A 16,848-nucleotide genomic window follows, 5' to 3' on the forward strand; every position below is an offset into this window, starting at 1 on the left:
GATTGGCTAACCCCACTATTACTTCCCATTTTCCTGATCATCCCCCACACTTCACCTATTGTAGTTGTGCTCCCAATAGAACTACAGAACTCCTTTTTGCCAACATCTGGATGTACTCATTATGAGTCCTCTTCAATACTCTTAAAGCTCTATTTCTGTTCTTAACTGCCTCTCCACACCTCTTACTCCTGCCTGTACTTTGGGGTATTGTTGTCTCCGCTGCACCTCTAATTCATATTCCTCCACATCACTAGATTCTCACCTTGCACTGAGAAATGCATCAGTCATTACCCCAAATGTTTCCCAGTCTGCCTTACTGAACACCCACCTCCCACTCCTGTCCTCTACATTCAACGCCACATCGACGTCCATTTTACACAGAATTGGATAGTGATCACTCCCTATGGTCCCTTTTTATATACCTCCCATTCACACCTCAGCGGCAGACAGTATCGTAAGATTTAATACGGACTCCTTTCCAGTTCTTACATCTATCCTAGTCTTTTTACCATCATTACCACACACTTCAACATCTCTTCAATTACCTGCCCATTATTATCTGTTTTCTCCCCTCCCCATAATGTATTATGAGCGTTAAAATCTTCACACCATATAACACTAACACCATCCTGTCCCTCTACCTTCTCCAACTCATTCAACTTCAGCTGCTTGCTTGGATTATAATAGTTTATTATCCCTACTTTCCTCCTGCCCGCCCAAACTTCCACCACCACATACTCCTGCTCTGTCCCTAGGCCCACTCCCCTATATGGCACTCCCTTTCTTACAAATGGTGCAACCCCCCTCCCTCCTCCATTACCGTGGTCTCTATCCCTCCTGAAGACAACATAGTCACTCAAAACAAAATCCAGATTAGGTTTTAACCATGTCTCCTGAACACATAATATCTGGCTTCACACTCCTGCTGTCAATAAATGTCTTAAAATCTTGGCCATTTGCTAACAAACTCCTAGCATTCCATTGCAAGAGTAACATAATCAGTAGAATCATCCTACACTACCTGCTTCCTGGTTTGGCTGCCCATTCAGCCCTTCCCTTATCTCACCTTTGGATCCCATACCCTCCTAACTGTGAGGCGGACGTGCTACCCAGTGCGCCATCGAGCCGCCCGTGAAACAACGCCGTTGCGTTCTGCCCAACCACTGTTTCCTCAATCAGCTTAGAGGTCTGGACGTCACATTGCCAGTACAGAAACTGAGACTAAAACAACAAATGAAAAAAGCTCAACAGTCTTAATTAGGATCCTATTTAAAAAGAATGTAATATATTCATTATAAATAAGAAGCAGCATATGAGGTTGAGACTTCAATGTGAGTACAGTAAAGAGGACTCTTTAATGAAATGTCTTATACATCTCAAGTACATTTTAAAGTGTTATTACAAAGGCAAAGTAACAAAAACACTGTTGATGAAAAATGGGGGATATTCAACACTATTTTTTTTTTCATTTTAATGATCCATGCGAACATGAAAAGCTGAACAAAACAAAACCCTAAACAGACAATAATAAAAACTAAGCAACTTGTTCCAAATATAAGTTCAAACTAATTGCAGTTAAAAACCACAACTAAATCCAAAATAAACAACGAGTATAGTAAAAAATACAGAACTTTTATCATCCTGAGGCTGGTTAACTATATTTTCAATTTCATGACTGAAACTAAATTATGAACTTCTCACTGTAGTAAAGAAAAGGATTTCAGCAGCTCAATCAAAAGGTACAAACTAGAATAGAATTATCATTGATGCATAAACTCAAAGTCTGCTCAAATAGAAGGTGAGAACTTCATGGATCACCTCCCCAAGACACTCAGAATTCTCAAAAGAGACTCTTTGACAAGTGACTGAGCAGGCAACAGGGTTAGCTGTGGGCTACTGTGTGCTTGATTAAGCTTACCTTGCAAGAGAATTTTTGGCCACAAACTGAGCATGAAAAAGGTTTCTCGCCAGTGTGGGTTCTTGTATGAAGTGTTAGACTTGACTTCACTGAAAATCTTTGGCCACAAACTGAGCATGAAAAAGGTTTCTCACCAGTGTGGGTTCTTGTATGAACTGTTAGGTTTCCCTTCTGAGAGAATTTTTGGTTACAAACGGAGCAGGTAAAGGGTTTCTCGCCAGTGTGGGTTCTTGTATGACATTTTAGGTTTCCTTTTTGTGAGAATTTCTGGCCACAAACTGAGCATGAAAAAGGTTTCTCACCAGTGTGGGTTCTTGTGTGTAATTTTAAACTTCTCTTCTGAGAGAATTTTTGGCCACAAACTGAGCATGAAAAAGGTTTCTCACCAGTGTGGATTCTTGTGTGACTTTTTAATTGTTCCCTCCTAAAGAAGTTTTGGCCACAAACTGAGCATGAAAAAGGTTTGTCACCAGTGTGGGTTCTTGTGTGCCTTTTAAAGGTTTGCTTGCTACTTAATTTCTGGCCACAAACTGAGCATGCAAAAGGTTCCTCACCAGTGTGGCTTCTTGTGTGACTTTTTAAATGTTCCCTCCTAGAGAAGTTTTGGCCACAAACTGAGCATGAAAAAGGTTTCTCGCCAGTGTGAATTCTTGTATGCGTTTTTAAGGTTTGCTTAAATGAAAATCTTTGGCCACAAACTGAGCATGAAAAAGGTTTCTCGCCAGTATGTGTTCTTGTATGAATTGTTAGACTTGCCTTCACTGAAAATCTTTGGCCACAAACTGAGCAGGAAAAAGGTTTCTCACCAGTGTGGGTTCTTGTGTGCATTTTCAAATACCCTATCTGTCTGAAATTTTGGCCACAAACTGAGCATGAAAAGGGTTTCTCGCCAGTGTGGATCATTGTGTGCATTTTTAAGTTGCACTTATGAGAGAATTTTTGGCCACAAACTGAACATGAAAAAGGTTTCTCGCCAGTGTGGATTCTTGTATGCATATTTAAATGTTGCCTCCGACTAAATTTTTTGCCACAAACTGAGCAGGAAAGGTTTTTCTTTCTTGTGTGCATTTTCATGTGTTGTTTCAAAACACCGTCATTAGCACAACATTTCCCACACTGAGAACATTGCCTGTGTTTGTTTTGAGACTCATCACCACCAGCAGCAGCAGCAACAGGAACATGTGACGACACATCTAATCTATCTAATGGTGGAGCTGCTTGTGATCCTCCACAATGGTCTCCATCACCTTCTCTGGTCATTGGTTGACTTGAGCTGCAACTCGGAGGCTCCGCCCCTTTGCTCACCTCCCGTTGAGCCTCATCGAAACTCGTCACAGGGACACCAGTCAATGTCATCTTGCAGGTATCCTCCTCTTCCTCCTTTTTAATGTTGCAGGATTCCTCAGCCTCCTCTTTACTAGAAGGCTGCTCTGACTCTTCCTCGTCTTTTATGGTGCAAAGAAACTTCTGCTCCATTTGTTCATTGAAGTGATGGACCTCTTTGCCCACATCTTCCTCTTTAATGCAAGCGCGCTCTGGCTCTGGGTGCTTCTGACAAATAGCTTCACTGATGTCTGCAAAACAAGACAAACACATATGAAAGTTACAGTTGTAAAGAAACTGGTCAAACCGATAGACTTTTTCAATCTCTCTAACACACATGACACTAGAAGAGGATTCATAATAGAAACTAGACGTGTACTAACCTGCTCTGCGCAACACAACATAAGGCTGCAGCCAAAGACGTTCCTGTCGTCGACGACGGCGGTCCTTTTCCTCCACGTACTTTGCTGTGGTCCTTGCAGACATTTTCACACTGCAATCACAACACTTGTTCAACAAAGTTTGGCTGATAAAAGTGTCTTTAGGGCAGCAGCGAGCAAGCTATTTGTTGAAGTTATTGAATAAAGGTTATCCCATATTTTAGCAATAGTATTTTTTTGTTGTGTTAAATCAGAGGTGCCAAACTCATTTCACATTGTGGGCCACACACGGCCTCGGTAGACTTTTGCTTTCCCGCCTTTTCCGGACAGTACAAAACTTTGTTGCCTGGAGAGTGGGGGTGGTTTCATCTGCTGTAGTGCCGCGTGTACTGACCGCCATTAAACAACCCGAGATCTTGCAAATAACGAACCAACAGTAACCCCGCATCTTTGTTTGTTCAGCGACGGACATCTCAAACAACACGCAACAGATGTCAACTTCAACTTGTTTTGTTTACAACGTGAACATAAACCGACCCAATACACAAAACGACACATCGGACCTGTTTCAGCTAACGTAATTACGCGTTACCATCTGGCGGCATTGAGATTTAAAATCGGGAGTATGCCCGCCTGCGAGCATCACTGCTAATCCTCGGCTTTGAGTTTTTTCACAGTACAGTATTGCTCTTGGTACAGGCAAGAACCAGCACGTGATGATCATTTGAGATCGAACATTCGTCGAGGGTAATCAAGCTAAGTAGCATAAAGTTAGCACTGTGGTAGCTTCCTTGCTAATGAAAGCGGACTGCACTTCTGTACTGCAACCAAGCAGTACTACAAATTCAAGTCAAGTCAAGTTTATTTGTATAGCCCTAAATCACAAGCAGTCTCAAAGGGCTTCACATAGACAATCAATTGACAATTATTCTCAAAGCATCCCCTGATCTTGGGCTCCCAAAAGGGCAAGGAAAAACTCAAAAACCCCTACCAGGGGAAAAATGAGAAACCTTGAGAAGGGACCACAGATGGAAGGATCCCCCTTTCAGGATCACCAGGCTGCAATGGATGCAAAGAGGGCACATAAAATACATCATATGGAAATCAAAAAGTGGATGTCCAGGCCAAAGCGAAGAGCTGTCGGAGGTGCCTTCGATTGTCCTGGCAGTGTCCTCTAGGAGGGTATTCCGCTGCAGATCCCTCATGCTGAATTGGTCCACGAGAATCTAGATAGCCGTCGTCAGCTTGGGTGTCACCTAACCACCTCCCCAGCCGGGGAGGGGTGGTGGGAGTGGGGTCGGGGAGAGGGAGCAAAAACAAACTCCAGCCGAATCGGCTACTACAGGTTAATTAAAGGCCACATCATAAAAATACGTCTTTAAACGTGTCTTAAATATTTCTACTGAGGTAGCAGTTCTAATATCCATTGGCAGGGCATTCCAGAGCTCTGGAGCCCGAATAGAAAATGCTCTAGCCCCTGCAGACATTTTCTTGGCCCTCGGTGTCACTAAAAGACTAGCGTTTTGCGAACGAAGGTTACGAGACGGAACATAAGAAACAACTAAGTCGACGAGATATGAAGGCGCTAAGCCATGCAATGATTTATAGGTTAATAGAAGAACCTTGAAGTCACATCTTAAATGGACCGGGAGCCATTGGTATCAAGACTGGCTCTTGATACTTCATATCATATTTTTTTCCAACGTGAAAAAATAACGTTGTTCACATGATAACTTGGGTACATCGTCGTAACTTACCTCTTTCGTCGTTGCGGTCGTCGAGTGACTACTGTTACTGATTCACCACATAAGTTGCGTGTTTATCTGATGCAGCCGAATAGAAAGCGATACGCTCCTGTTTGAGTTTTTATACCTTGCGCCGTTTTGTTGTCGTCGCTTTATTTCCTGTCACGTAATGATGATGTCACCTCCTGGAGATTTCTTGGCCTATCTTAACCTGAATACTTCTGTTCCTTAAAAACTCTCTGACCCAATGAAACATACCCCCGGTAAGTGCAACTTTATCAAAAGACCGTCAACCCACAGCATATCATACGCTTTCTCTACATCTACAAACACTGCCGCAACCGTCTCTTTCCTTACCTGAGCTGTCCTGATTTCGTGCTCCAAGCACACCAGTGAATCTGTAGTATTTCTCCCTTTTCTAAATCCACTCTGACAGCTGGCCATCAGTCCTCTTTCCTCCCTAAAGTGCATCAGTCTCCCATTCTCTCCATTCATTTACCCATATGCGATGTTAAGGCTATAGGCCTATAATTTGCCGGATTGCTTGCATCTTTCCCTGGCTTTCTAATGGGTATAATAACGGCTTCTTTCCACCCTGATGGGATCTTCCCCTCCTCCCAAACTTTATGATACAAGTTCAACAACTTCCGCAATCCCACATCCCTTAACACGATATAACAAACACCATCTTTCCCTGGAGCCGAGTTCTTATATTTAGCCAGTGCCCTCCTCAATTCCCCTATTGTGAATGGGACACTATACTTCTCTTCCAATAAACCTTTCCTCTGAACAGCCCCTGCATACACGCCTTCAGTTTCCTCTCTGCCAGGTTATTGGAACTATGTACATTGCTCAGAGTATTCACCATCATTTCATAGCTATCTGGCCCCCATCCAAGAGGATTGGCTAACCCCACTATTACTTCCCATTTTCCTGATCATCCCCCACACTTCACCTATTGTAGTTGTGCTCCCAATAGAACTACAGAACTCCTTTTTGCCAACATCTGGATGTACTCATTATGAGTCCTCTTCAATACTCTTAAAGCTCTATTTCTGTTCTTAACTGCCTCTCCACACCTCTTACTCCTGCCTGTACTTTGGGGTATTGTTGTCTCCGCTGCACCTCTAATTCATATTCCTCCACATCACTAGATTCTCACCTTGCACTGAGAAATGCATCAGTCATTACCCCAAATGTTTCCCAGTCTGCCTTACTGAACACCCACCTCCCACTCCTGTCCTCTACATTCAACGCCACATCGACGTCCATTTTACACAGAATTGGATAGTGATCACTCCCTATGGTCCCTTTTTATATACCTCCCATTCACACCTCAGCGGCAGACAGTATCGTAAGATTTAATACGGACTCCTTTCCAGTTCTTACATCTATCCTAGTCTTTTTACCATCATTACCACACACTTCAACATCTCTTCAATTACCTGCCCATTATTATCTGTTTTCTCCCCTCCCCATAATGTATTATGAGCGTTAAAATCCTCACACCATATAACACTAACACCATCCTGTCCCTCTACCTTCTCCAACTCATTCAACTTCAGCTGCTTGCTTGGATTATAATAGTTTATTATCCCTACTTTCCTCCTGCCCGCCCAAACTTCCACCACCACATACTCCTGCTCTGTCCCTAGGCCCACTCCCCTATATGGCACTCCCTTTCTTACAAATGGTGCAACCCCCCTCCCTCCTCCATTACCGTGGTCTCTATCCCTCCTGAAGACAACATAGTCACTCAAAACAAAATCCAGATTAGGTTTTAACCATGTCTCCTGAACACATAATATCTGGCTTCACACTCCTGCTGTCAATAAATGTCTTAAAATCTTGGCCATTTGCTAACAAACTCCTAGCATTCCATTGCAAGAGTAACATAATCAGTAGAATCATCCTACACTACCTGCTTCCTGGTTTGGCTGCCCATTCAGCCCTTCCCTTATCTCACCTTTGGATCCCATACCCTCCTAACTGTGAGGCGGACGTGCTACCCAGTGCGCCATCGAGCCGCCCGTGAAACAACGCCGTTGCGTTCTGCCCAACCACTGTTTCCTCAATCAGCTTAGAGGTCTGGACGTCACATTGCCAGTACAGAAACTGAGACTAAAACAACAAATGAAAAAAGCTCAACAGTCTTAATTAGGATCCTATTTAAAAAGAATGTAATATATTCATTATAAATAAGAAGCAGCATATGAGGTTGAGACTTCAATGTGAGTACAGTAAAGAGGACTCTTTAATGAAATGTCTTATACATCTCAAGTACATTTTAAAGTGTTATTACAAAGGCAAAGTAACAAAAACACTGTTGATGAAAAATGGGGGATATTCAACACTATTTTTTTTTTCATTTTAATGATCCATGCGAACATGAAAAGCTGAACAAAACAAAACCCTAAACAGACAATAATAAAAACTAAGCAACTTGTTCCAAATATAAGTTCAAACTAATTGCAGTTAAAAACCACAACTAAATCCAAAATAAACATCGAGTATAGTAAAAAATACAGAACTTTTATCATCCTGAGGCTGGTTAACTATATTTTCAATTTCATGACTGAAACTAAATTATGAACTTCTCACTGTAGTAAAGAAAAGGATTTCAGCAGCTCAATCAAAAGGTACAAACTAGAATAGAATTATCATTGATGCATAAACTCAAAGTCTGCTCAAATAGAAGGTGAGAACTTCATGGATCACCTCCCCAAGACACTCAGAATTCTCAAAAGAGACTCTGACAAGTGACTGAGCAGGCAACAGGGTTAGCTGTGGGCTACTGTGTGCTTGATTAAGCTTACCTTGCGAGAGAATCTTTGGCCAAAAACTGAGCATGAAAAAGGTTTCTCATCACTGTGGATTCTTGTGTGCCTATTTAAATGTCCCCTCCGTGTGAAAGTTTGGCCACAAACTGAGCATGAAAAAGGTTTCTCGCCAGTGTGGGTTCTTGTATGCATTTTTAAGTTTTGCTTCGTTGAAAATCTTTGGCCACAAACTGAGCATGAAAAAGGTTTCTCACCAGTGTGGATTCTTATGTGCGTATTTAAAACTTGCTTATGAGCAAATGTTTGGCCACAAACTGAGCATGAAAAAGGTTTCTCACCAGTGTGGGTTCTTGTGTGTCTTCTAACAGACACTGATAAAAACTAAGCAACTTATCCTGAGTATGAATTAAAACTAATTGCAGTTAAACCCCACAACTTAAACCAAAATAAACATTAAGTATCTTGAAAACTATTACCATTCCGACGCTGGTGAACTATATATTCAAAGCAGTGACGTACGGTGAGGTTCTTGACTGGGGAGGGACTGACGTCACCCCCGGGTGAAATTTGTCCGGCACCTAGCACAACAAAGGTGGGGGAACGATGCTCTAGAGTGGCTTATTCATTATTTAATTTGAACTATTTGAATTAAAATCTCATATCAGCAGTCTTCACACATGAGAACACTCAATAAAGCACATGGAATCAAAAACTTGACTTCGATCGTGCGTACCACTCCGTTTGAAAAGACATGCAAAAATTGACTGAGCAAGTCCCATTATCCGAATCAATCACGTTAACTCCGGAGTTGCTCTTCCTTAACTGACAACCTCCTGCTTCGACCGAAAATCCATAGTTGAAAATCGTTTGGATATGTAATCCTCCATTGTAAAACGAAATGTAAAAACAGAAGGGGAAAAAAACCAAACAAAATCAAAGTCATTACTCAAACAAAAATATGAACTTCTCACTGTAGTTAAGAAAAGGAGTTAATCATCTCAATCAAAAGGTACATACTAGAATAGAATTATCATTGATGCATAAACTCAGAGTCTGCTCAAATAGAAGGTGAGAACTTCATGGATCACCTCCCCAAGACACTCAGAATTCTCAAAAGAGACTCTTTGACAAGTGACTGAGCAGGCAACAGGGTTAGCTGTGGGCTACTGTGTGCTTGATTAAGCTTACCTTGCAAGAGAATTTTTGGCCACAAACTGAGCATGAAAAAGGTTTCTCGCCAGTGTGGGTTCTTGTGTGACTTTTTAAGACTTTCTTATAAGAGAATTTTTGGCCACAAACTGAGCATGAAAAAGGTTTCTCGCCAGTGTGGGTTCTTGTATGAAGTGTTAGACTTGACTTCACTGAAAATCTTTGGCCACAAACTGAGCATGAAAAAGGTTTCTCGCCAGTGTGGGTTCTTGTGTGACTTTTTAAGACGTCCTTATAAGAGAATTTTTGGCCACAAACTGAGCATGAAAAAGGTTTCTCGCCAGTGTGGATTCTTGAGTGAATATTTAAGTTTCGCTTGTGAGAGAATTTTTGACCACAAATTGAGCATGAAAAAGGTTTCTCGCCAGTGTGGGTTCTTGAGTGACTTTTTAAGCTTCCCTTCTGAGAGAATTTTTGGCCACAAACTGTGCATGAAAAAGGTTTCTCACTAGTGTGGATTTTTGAGTGAATATTTAAGCTTTGCTTGTGAGAGAATTTTTTACCACAAATTGAGCATGAAAAAGGTTTCTCGCCAGTGTGGGTTCTTGAGTGACTTTTTAAGCTTCCCATCTGAGAGAATTTTTGGCCACAAACTGAGCATGAAAAAGGTTTCTCCCCAGTGTGGATTCTTGTGTGTATATTTAAATGTCCACTATGTGTGAATGTTTGGCCACAAACTGAGCATGAAAAAGGTTTCTCACCAGTGTGGATTCTTGTGTGTATTTTTAAGCTTCCCTTGTGACTGAATTTCTGGCCACAAACTGAGCATGAAAAAGGTTTCTCGCCAGTGTGGATTTTTGAGTGAATTTTTACGCTTTCCCTTTGAGAGAAATTTTGACCACAAATTGAGCATGAAAAAGGTTTCTCGCCAGTATGGGTTCTTGTATGAATTGTTAGACTTCCCTTCACTGAAAATCTTTGGCCACAAACTGAGCATGAAAAAGGTTTCTCGCCAGTGTGGGTTCTTGTGTGTTTTTTTAAGTTTGCCATCCGAGAAAATGTTTGGCCACACACTGAGCATGAAAAAGGTTTCTCGCCAGTGTGGGTTCTTGTATGACCTGTTAGGGCTCCCTTCTGAGTGAATTTTTGGTTACAAACGGAGCATGTAAAGGGTTTCTCGCCAGTGTGGATTCTTGTATGCTTTTTTAAGTTTCCCTTTACTGAGAATTTCTGGCCACAAACTGAGCATGAAAAAGGTTTCTCGCCAGTGTGGATCCTTGTGTGCCTTTTTAACTCGCACTTTGAGAATTTTTGGCCACAAACTGAGCAGGTAAAGTTTTTCTTTCTTGTGTGCATTTTCATGTGTTGTTTCAAAACATTGTTATTAGCACAAGATTTCCCACACTGAAAACATTCCCTTTGTTTGTTTTGAGACTCATCATTAGCAGCAGGACCATGTGACGACACCTCTAATCTATCTGATGGTGGAGCTGCTTGTGATCCTTCACAGTTGTCTCCATCACCTTTTCTGGTGATTGGCTGACTTGAGCTGCAGCTCGGAGGCTCCGCCCCTTTGCTCACCTCCCGTTGAGCCTCATCGAAACCCGTCACAGGAACACCAGTCAATGTCATCTTGCAGGTATCCTCCTCTTCCTCCTTTTTAATGTTGCAGGATTCTTCAGCCTCCTCTTTACTAGAAGGCCGCTCTGACTCTTCCTCCTCTTTTATGGTGCAAAGAAACTTCTGCTCCATTTGTTCATTGAAGTGATGGACCTCTTTAATGCAAGCGCGCTCTGGCTCTAGCTGCTTTGGACGAATAGCTTCACTGATGTCTGCAAAACAAGACAAACACATATGAAAGTTACAGTTGAAGAGAAACTGGTCAAACCGATAGACTTTCAATCTCTCTAAGTTTGTTGTTTGTTTGTTAAGTTGTTGTGAAGTTTGGATGACACTGGAAGAGGATTCGTAATAGAAACTAGATATGTACTAACCTGCTCTGCGCAACACAACGTAAGGCTGCAGCCAAAGACGTTCCTGTCGTCGACGACGACGGTCATTTTCCTCCACGTACTTTGCTGTGGTCCTTGCAGACATTTTCACACTGCAATCACAACACTTGTTCAACGATGTTTGGCTAATAAAAGTGCAAGCTATTTGTTGAAGTTATTGAATATAGGTTATCCCATATTTTAGCAATAGTATTTTGTGTTTTGTTAGATCAGAGGTGCCAAACTCATTTCACATTGTGGGCCACACACGGCCTCGGGAGACTTGCTTTCCCGGACAGTACAAAACTTTGTTGCCCTGGAGCGTGGGGGTAGTTTCATCTGCTGTAGTGCCGCGTGTACTGACCGCCATTAAACAACCCGAGATCTTGCCAACAACAAACCAACTGTAACCCCATCTTTGTTTGTTCAGCGACGGACATCTCAAACAACACGCAACGGATGTTTTGTTTGCAACGTGAACTTAACCTAACCCAATACACAAAACGACAAATCGGACCTGTTTTAGCAAACTGGCGGCATTGAGATTTGAAATGGGGAGCATGTCTGCCTGCAAGCGTCACTACTAATCCTCGACTCTGGAGTTTTTTCACAGTACAGTATTACTCTTGGTACAGGCAAGAACCAGCATGTGATGATGGCTCATTTGAGATCGAACATTCGTCGAGGTTAATCAAGCTAAATATCTAAAGTTAGCACTGTGGTAGCTTCCTTGCTAATGAAAGCGGACTGCACTTCTGTACTGCAACCAAGCAGTACTACAAATAACGTTGCTCACATAACTTGGGTACATCGTCGTAACTTACCTCTTTCGTCGTTGCGGTCGTCGAGTGACTACTGTTACTGATTCACCACATAAGTTGCGTGTTTATCTGATGCAGCTGAATGGAAGACGACACGCTCCTGTTTGATCTTTTATACCATGCGCCGTTTTGTTGTCGTCGCTTTACTTCCTGTCACGTAATGATGATGTCATTTGAGTGTGGACCCGGACGCCCTCTAGCGAAGGACCGTGGGACGTTTTAATGTTGTTGTTGCCCAGCAAACAAACCAACATTACGTTCAAAAACAACAACAACAACAACAACAACAACAATTTTGTCCACGTTTTCCAAAAATTAAAAAAACAAACTCGAATAGATTTTAAGAGCATACTAGCGTGCGTTTTTTGTTGGTGTTGTTTCACTCCAGGGTTAACTAGTCAGAAAGCTTTCAGCCGCTTGTGCATCAAAAAAGTTAAGCTTGTGAGGTTTCATACGCACACTGGCGGCCAAAGCATTCATTATCAAAATTAGGTCTGGGAGTTGATCTGGTTGTGGTATCAAATTAACTAAATTAGGTAGGTCTGATGTTTGATGTTTTTGATTTTTTTGTAGTTAATACCGTGATATCAAATGAACTCATGATATGCTGCTTATGATCAAATCAAACTTTATTTGCCAAGTTTGAGCATGCCAAACAAGGAATTTGACTCCGGTACATCTTGTTCTCTGTACAACATTTAGGTAGATAACAACATTCAGGACAACATGTGCAAAAATTGACAATTATTCTCAAACATCCCCTGATGAGGACAAGGAAAAACTCAAAAGTCCTACGAGGGGGAATGAGAAACCTTGGGAAGAGACCACAAATGTTAGGGTCCCTCTTCCAGGATGACCAGGATGCAATGCATGCAGAGAGGACACATATTACAAACAGTGTAGATAATCCAACAGAGTATGCAGACAGTATCTGGAGGATGAAGGAATTGACACAAGTGAACGGCCCTCACGATCACCTGATCTAAGAACACCTTTGGGACATAATGTGTCGGTCCATCAGACGCCGCCGCCAGGTTGCTCGTTAGACTTTGCAAGAGCTCACTGATGCCCTCAGACAGATCTGGGAGGACTTCCCACAAGACACCATCCGTCGTCTCGTTTGAAGCATGCCGCAACGTTGTCAAATATGCATTAAATGCATCTGGGGGCTACAGAAAATATTGAAAAGAGTTTTGAATTGCAGAAATTGAATTTAGGCAAAATGGACAAGCCTGCCACATCATTTTTTTCACTTTGATTTAGGGGTGTCTATATACTGAGCCCTCTGTAGGCTGAAAACCTTTATTTTCATCAAAAGATGTGGCATCGTTTTGTTCCTGAGACATGAAACTGTCCGTATCAGTATAGATATCCAACTTTTTTTTTTCTCCACCATTGAAATCTTATGTGTTTTTAAAGTGTTCCTTTAATTTTTTCGAGCAGTGTAGTATTCCTCGTCAGGCTAATATTAGCAAAAGCTTGCCGCTTCTCGAGACATACAAGTTCAGCCGCCTTCATCGTGCGTTGTTTAACAAAGTCACCATCGGAATACGGCTTTGATGCTAATGCTATGCTATTTCCCTGGCAATTAGGGAGCTGGCGTTTACCGCTGCTTCACTGACTTGTCGGCTCTGGCTCGGCTATAAAAAAAATTTTTTTTATTAAAAATTCTACACTCCATATCTACTTTTTTTCTGTTTGGATGATGACATTTTGGCTAATGAGGGTGTAGTGGAGGGGTAGAAACCAGGGTAGAAAACAACGTCGTAACAATCAGCAATTGACGCATTGGTCTCGTCTGCTGTGTTGGGTCTGTCTTCTCTGATCAAAACAATGTGCTCCATTTCATGTTATTAAAAATACTAATTCCGTGTCGTTTATGCAGTTTTGCACTTTTAAATTATCCTGCAGGCCTGATCTTCTTGTGGGCTGGTTCCAGCCCGCGGGCCGTACGTTTGACATCCCTATCTAGCAGCTACATAGATTGTTTGGCAAGAAAATAAACTTAGTGTTGGAATAGTTGGATGGTCAGCCTGACTAAGGGACTCATATTTTATGAGTTGGACTCCTTTCGTTCAACAAAATTCTGTTTTGTCTTGCTCCGTGGAGTTCATTTGACTCCCAATCAGATTTATGTATCCCTCCTGTGCTTTCTTATCTTCCTGCCCATTCCTGTTGAGGCCCTCTCTAGCTATGAGCAGAACTCCCCCACACATACAAAAGGTTCTTTGCAAGCTCAAAAGAACTTCTTTCTCTTTTAAACTCTATAGCTTTGATTCATAGATGGTTGTTGATCAGAGTGTTATAGAAAGAACATAGTTCGAAGTAGTTGCAGCGAAGTTATCCCATATTTACTCAATGTTTTAGCAACTGCATACAAGTTACCTCACATTTACTTAATGTCAGTTAAAGCGTTGTATGAAAGGTATCCAATATTACTCATTATTATTGTGTGTCGAGTTAGTTTAAGAAGAAAATACATTTAGCAAAAGAAGGTTTAGTTGGATTGTTCCACAGGAAAGCAGCATTCAACGTGCTTCAAGATAAAAAAAAAAGGGGATACCACAATAAACGAACCGTGATGTAGCAAGGGATTGCTGTAATTTGAATTTCAAGTGACGTCAGCAGCGTGGTGGTTGTTTACATAAAGGACAAAGATTCGATCACGGGATGACGAAGATGACGAAGGGCCCCATGTACTACCGACATCATTAACGGCTTTGTAAGTGACACGGAGGACAAAGAGTTTGAAGGATTTAACGATTTGGAGTGACACAGAAGGTTTGAAAAACTATTATGGCTTTTACGCACGCCCGGTCCTTCTCGACGGGAGCTCTCTTTCACCTCCGTGGATGGAAGTCAGGGGCCGGCGCTCGGCCGGGTGGCTGTCCGGGGACGGTGGATGGGGCTCGGACATGGCTTTTACGCACGCCCGGTCCTATACAATTTTTCTTGATGAACCGTCCATGTTGGGTCTTCAACATTCACAAAGAATTTCACAGAAGCAGAGAGTTGTCTTCAATGGCTGCAAAGCTTTTGCAAAAGGACGGCAATCAAACAACAGCAAGTGTTGTTCAAAAACCGTGCCCTTCTACCGGCTGGCCGCTTTTTATTGAGTAAATACAATGGGTGGTGTTGGAATAATCTCGGGGGAAGCCTTGGCCTGCCAGACCAGGAGGCCTTATCTTTATGAGTTTACGACTCTCCTTGAAAACTAAATGCTTTCTATTTGGTTCAAGGAATGTCTTTTGATCCCCGTCAGCCTTATGTTTCCTTCCTGTCCTTATGTTACTTTTGTGTTTGTTAAGTAAGAAGTCTTCACTAGCAATGACTAGGCCTTCTTTGTATAGGCAAGATGTCCTTTGTTTAGTTTAAAGGGACTTCATTCCTTTTATTTAACTGTAGCTTTGATTCATAGATTGTAGATGATCAAAACTGGTTATATACAGTTTGAAGTAGACACATTAAAGTTATCCCATATTTACTCAATGTTCGTTTAAGGAACTGTATACCAGTTACCTTACATTTATTTAATATGTGTTGAAATGTTTAGGTAGGACTAGATATTATTATTATTATTATTATTATTATTATTATTATTATTATTATTATTATTATGTGTTGTGTTAGTTTACTAAGAAGATAAACTTAGCAAGGGTTTAGTTGCATTGTTCCACGGGTAAGCGACATTCAACGCGCTTCAAGTTATCTGATCACAGTCGAGGAGGAGTCGGCCACTCATGGAGAGGACAACTGGTTGGGGGAAGAAAGCAGACTCTGGAGTCCCAATGCGGGGGTCGAGGGCCGACAAGTGCTAGATCACACTACACTACATTCCTTAGCTAATCAGCGTTGCTACAGCCACTATTTCCCCTCCCTTTAGTGTAGCAACGCCTCTGTAACCAGGGCAACCAAGACATTAAAAAGAGGAGCACGTGGGGGAGGAACTCAGAACTGGTGGAGATTGTAACTGAGCTTCCTTTCTCTATCGTTCTCCTCGCGAGTAAACTCATCCTGGTTGTCTTCTCCTCTTCGTCCCAGCATGTGATTTAATGTCTGATCATATTCAGACCCAACAGGTGGGGTTTACACAAATGTATAGCTTCTCATTTGTTCACAGCAGTCACTTCAACACATGAGGCAGAAAACCCAGATGTTATTACTTAAGGCGAGCAGTATAGAAGTGTCATTATTCAAACCCAGGATGTTCTTGCTTAACGACTCATGCCTCCAGACATATACATCACGACTCATGGCCCCAGACATATACATCCTGTACCATGAAAGAGCAAACCTAGATGTTCTTGCTTAACATTCTATAACGGTTGGAAACTCCTTGGACACAACGTCAAACTGCCATACATCTTGCATTAAACCCATGGAATCTAATGATAATGTATCACATTTTTCCCAATAGTGCCTATTTTGCCTTCTGTGAATCACTGCTATACGTTAATCATTAAAAGGTCAATAGTCTGTTTCGTTTGGTTGTGCTGGATCATCTCAACGGTAATTTCTGTTCCAAAACCCAGCGCAAGATCAATCATTTGAGTTGCAAAACATGCAGAAGTGATAAGAAATTCTGAATATTTTTTTTCACTTGTTGAAACTTTGCAGGACCAATTTGGATTTATTCCAATGATTGTTACTGCATATGAACTAAGAGACTCTCCAAGTCAGTTAATAAGCAACTTTAGCAAACAGAAGTGGGAAGAGTCAATGTGACGCAGTACTGGCAATG

At 41.8% G+C, this 16,848-nt stretch overlaps 1 pseudogene across 1 annotated transcript; it reads right to left on the bottom strand.

Annotated features, from left to right (window-relative positions):
* Nucleotides 1–9,894: 9,894 nt before the first annotated feature.
* LOC147057742 (uncharacterized) lies at nucleotides 9,895–12,277 on the bottom strand (annotated as a pseudogene). Its single transcript, XR_015065848.1, has 3 exons — nucleotides 12,111–12,277; nucleotides 11,290–11,399; nucleotides 9,895–11,127 (listed from the first exon to the last, which is right to left on the bottom strand). The product of XR_015065848.1 is annotated as an uncharacterized LOC147057742 (transcript).
* Between the last annotated feature and the right edge of the window lie 4,571 nt (nucleotides 12,278–16,848).

The sequence above is a fragment of the Syngnathus leptorhynchus genome, chromosome 4, assembly GCF_054491065.1.
Source record: "Syngnathus leptorhynchus isolate UIUO chromosome 4, UIUO_Slep, whole genome shotgun sequence".
In the NCBI taxonomy this organism is placed as follows: domain Eukaryota; kingdom Metazoa; phylum Chordata; class Actinopteri; order Syngnathiformes; family Syngnathidae; genus Syngnathus; species Syngnathus leptorhynchus.